General features: G+C 34.2%; 1 long non-coding RNA gene across 1 annotated transcript in view; it reads right to left on the bottom strand.

Annotated features, from left to right (window-relative positions):
• Positions 1-3,169, bottom strand: part of LOC111089748 — a 14,577-nt gene extending 11,408 nt beyond the window's left edge. Inside the window, exon 1 of the long non-coding RNA XR_002613960.1 lies at positions 2,780-3,169. This is a non-coding gene — a long non-coding RNA (uncharacterized LOC111089748). The remainder of the gene's footprint in view (positions 1-2,779) is intronic.
• Positions 3,170-4,732: the final 1,563 nt, after the last annotated feature.

Below are 4,732 nucleotides of genomic sequence, written 5' to 3'. Positions count from 1 at the left end.
TACTGTAGTACATGTATATACAGAACCATTTTTGAGTTATATAACTATATGCTTACTGTAGTACATGTATATACAGAACCATTTTTATGAGTTATATAAATATATGCTTACTGTAGTACATGTATATACAGAACCATTTTTATGAGTTATATAACTATATGCTTACTGTAGTACATTAATGTACAGAACCATCTTTATGAGTTATATAAATATATGCTTACTGTAGTACATGTATATACAGAACCATTTTTATGAGTTATATTATATAAATATATGCTTGGCAGTTTCCACTTTCTGAAAGATTATTTCACATTTTTTGCTATCCCTCAATTCCGTGATCATAACGTCCTCTGGACACCTCTACTTTATTGGGGAAAGGGTTAGAGTAAAATCAAGAAAGACAGCTTATCCATCCATGGAGTTCGTGATATGCTTCTATCTAGACAAGTGATTGTACCAACAATGTGACCTTGTGTTTTAATTGAAGCCTTCAAACCCGTGTACTCTACAGCTTACGAAACATGGCTTTAAATAAATCAGAACAATTAATATTCACAATGCAAGAAGAAGAAGAAACTAGAGTTATTTACCAGCCAATTTCTTTAATATGTTTGTTTTAGATATTCGCGCAAGGTTACACAAGAACTATCTACGCTAGTTTGAAACTACAGCTCAGAGTGAAGACAGCTAGTCAACTCTTCGGCAATTATAATAACACTGTGGCATTTGACCGTCACCCTTATAGTGCGATTTCTTTTCCTGCAACGAGTTGTGAACCATGGACCCTCGAACCAGATCCTGTTCATCGACAACCTCTGGCTTTTTTGTACAGAAATTGTTTTCCCATGTGAAATGTGTTACATAAAACCTGTTTTCAGTTCTAACCTTCGATCAAACATAATTATCATTATCACTCCAATAATGAGTGTAGCTAATTAAACATATCGTTCTTACTTGCTTAGTCATTAAGATCAGATTGTATTGTTTTAATATTAGGATATACAATGTACGTTACGATTACTAACCACAACCTAATCTTAGGATATTTTAAATAATAAAAGAAAATTTAAGACTGCTGCACGTCAATAATGAGGTAGTGACAGTCCAGTTGAACTGTTTACTTCAAACTGTGAAGCACTGAGTTGTCTAAAGTAACACATGGGTTGATAATAAAAACCTGACATAATCATAAGTACAATGTCAAAGAGGTCACAAACAAAACACAGTGTATGTATTCTTAGTTCATTACACGGGTGTAATATTATCAAGAAGACATGCAATCCCAAAACAATAATTAATTATAGCTGACACGCATGCGTCACCTTGAGTAACTGATGCGATAACAAGTTTAGAAATGTCTGGCTGATAATGACACGAGGAGCTAGAAAACTAACTTGGACAGAAATATCTTACAGCAGTACGTGTATTATGCTCGTTTCCAATAACGAAAGTGTTGCTAGAATAAGAATTGTGTATAAATGTCGGACTCCCAACAAATATTTAGTTTTCTAGGAGTGAAATGAAGTAGTCAAAAATGAATTCGTGCGGAAATGGATGCTGTCGGCACTGTTCTTCTATTTTTCAAAAAAGAAAAAACACTTGGAGCTTTAGGTGGGATATGTGAGCCACAGTCAAATCCCAAGAATTTGTGATAGGTGTTGTTCATATACTGCCTTCCCTCAAGTCTACCTGTTCAAAATTGGGGGTCTTACGACCACAGCCTGACACGCCTTATCACTAGACTACACCCTGTTCACATATGAAACATGTATTGCCACAAATACAAGCAATACTGTATTAGATGTCCGTCACTGATTGTTATTATGTTTCAGCAGTAAATGTATAGATAAAGAGCGCTCCTAAGCGATCATTATCGATAGTAATACATTTCATTGTTTATATTATCTAATTTAATTATTATAATAACTTCCCTCTTGTTTGAATTCAGATTGCATACACAATAAATGTTACTTTCTCGTGTCTCCCTCTAGCGGCGAGAAAACAAGTAGAACTACATTATTTGTGGTACAAAATGTTAGATTAAAGTACAAAGCGCCTCAACGAACACTATCGATAGTAATACATTTCCATTGTTTATATTATCTAATTCATTTGTTATATTAACCACCCTCTTCTTTGAATTCAGATTGCATACGCAACAAGTGTTACTTTCCCGTGTCCCCCTCTAGCGGCGAGAAAACTAGTCGAACTACATTATTTGTGGAACAAAATGCTAGATAAATAAAAAATAGTATATTTGTGCACAATAGTCTGAACTCAGCGAAATAATGATTTTCAAAACCAATTACAAATTCTCGGAATGATGCAAAATATTCAGATCCAGATTCTAGCAAAATAATTGTTACTGTATTCCTAATTTTTATGTCAAAATATTAGTAATTGCAATTATACAAACACACGCTTTTCTGCTCTAAATAGATGTGATACACTATATGATAGTACTCGCTGAGACACAGATACAACCTTCCTATTATAAAGTTATGGTATTTATCACATGGTAATACTTACTAAAACAAATACACAAGCTTCATATTCTAAAGTTATTTATCACATGGAAAAGAGGAAGGTTGTGTACCTGTTTTAGTAAGTATTACCATGTGATAAATAACTTTATAGTTGGAAGGTTGTGTATCTGTTTTAGTAAGTATTATCATGTGATAAATAACGTTATAGTTGGAATTTTAGTAAGTATTACCATGTGATAAATAACTTTCCTTCCTACTATAAAGTTATTTATCAATATGTCCTTTTAACTTACAACTGAAACGCTTCCTGTTTTGTTATGCATTTCCTCGTTGTGAATAAACAGTTCTCCAAGTAAAGGATTTTGTCTATAGTTCCTATGTTATTTTCAGTTAAAATTGGAAAATCTATTGTATTGTGTTTAATTCATCTGTTCTGAGTAAACAGTTGTCTAATTAATCCTTTTATTTCTTCTAGACTTCCATCAGAGAGATAGTTCATTTTTCAAACTAGTTGATCTGACGATTCTACAATTCCTGAATGATGTTTTAACTTGTTTACATGCAAATTCCCTTGATTGAATCTTCATCGTGAACTGTACAGCTACATCTCACTGTACATCTTTTATACCTTAATTAATTCGAATGTCTTCATCCATTATGGCATCTGTTAATTGGTCACTTGCAAGCGAATCCATCACTTCACGTGGAGCATGTGGGCGAGGTCATTGGACAAGTCTTTCCATATCTTCCACAAGTTCAGCTAAGGACGCATTTCTTTTCCCACCTTACCCTACTCCTGAACTTTGCTTTGGAAACCTCCTTCTGGTGTGTCACTCTAAACCTGAAGGATAAGGCAGCCACCAGCTGGTAGTTGTTACAGCTCTCAGCTGAAAGATTCCTAATGTTGTTAGTCTGGTCCTTTTAAATGGGCACCAAAATGAAATACTAATTGTGAACTATTCCATCCAATCAGATCGGAAACTGTTTCGAACTAAGCCTTTTACACTTTTCATGGTACCTTTCCACCATAGTCTCTTGGTTTCTAAATTGGATGATGTTGTTGAACTGACCAGCTAAATTCTGGAAATGCATTAGCTGGAGTTGTCCAAGAAAGTCATTCAAGCTAGCATTGCATTAATGGTAACAGATTTTAGACCAGATTCGTTCTAGTATTCCATATTTCATGTTAATGATGTTTGATATTGGATTTCTTAAGCAGATGCGAACATAGGCATGGTTGGTTTGGTCTTTGCATTTGCCAGTTCAGTTTCCAGATGCTTTATCCTGTCGTCGAAGTTCTTTTGTGTTTGGGTGTGATTGGTTTGATCCTTGCATATGATCACTGTTCCATCATTTCCAGTAAAGCTGCGACCTCACTTCGAGCACATGTCGTCATCTTGAAGTTCAGTCTGATATTTATCTTATTTTCACCAAAATAATTAGTTCCACTTCTGATACTAGTGCCGTAATGTATTTTTTATCGTTCGTTGGGCTCTTTGTACCATTCGGTAAACGTAATGAAAAGTTCAACCATTTAATGAAATGGAAAGCGTTTTATTTCTTCTATCACAAGATCTAAAAGCTCACAAGTCACAAGCCAAGTCACAGGTAAAACTTAACAGTCACTTAATTGTTGATTTCCTTTCGTCTCTAAACTGACGTCGCATCTGGTCATTACCAACAAGTGAAAAGTTTTAAATACGATTTTAAACTGTTTATATTTATGGCTGTTTTTCTATATTTTCCATTGTTGATTTCACATTTGACAAATATATCCGGAAATCGAAGAAGTTTAAGGAAACAGGTGATGTATAAATATTAGAAAGAAGGTTGTTTGTACTAAAGGACTTCGGTTAGCCCTGTGGATTTCAGAGTTAGCGAGCCGAGTTCGAATCCGTGTAATACCACAAATTCTCTTGAATTTAACCTGCGGTATAGTCAATTCTTTTCACGTGGATGGTGGTGGGTGTTAGGGTGCTGCTGACTGACTGTTTTCCATTTGGTCAATAGTTCAAAATTAAGAACAGCAATAGAGAGCCATAAATACAAAATAAAAGTACAAAGTCTCTACTATACTTTTCAAATGACTAAACTTTGCAATTAATATTTTACGAAACTCAACAGAATCTTCGGAATTTTAAACAGTCAGTTAATTATTAGTAGCAGAACATATTTTAATCGATTTAATGTTAGTTAATTAACTAGACATGAAATAAAATATGCTTTATTGCAGAACTGTACCTCAA

This window comes from Limulus polyphemus, unplaced genomic scaffold (genome assembly GCF_000517525.1).
Source record: "Limulus polyphemus unplaced genomic scaffold, Limulus_polyphemus-2.1.2 Scaffold7254, whole genome shotgun sequence".
Taxonomy (NCBI): Eukaryota; Metazoa; Arthropoda; class Merostomata; order Xiphosura; family Limulidae; genus Limulus; species Limulus polyphemus.
Note: the sequence above shows the minus strand (reverse complement) of the source record. Positions and strands in the feature narration are given on the sequence as shown.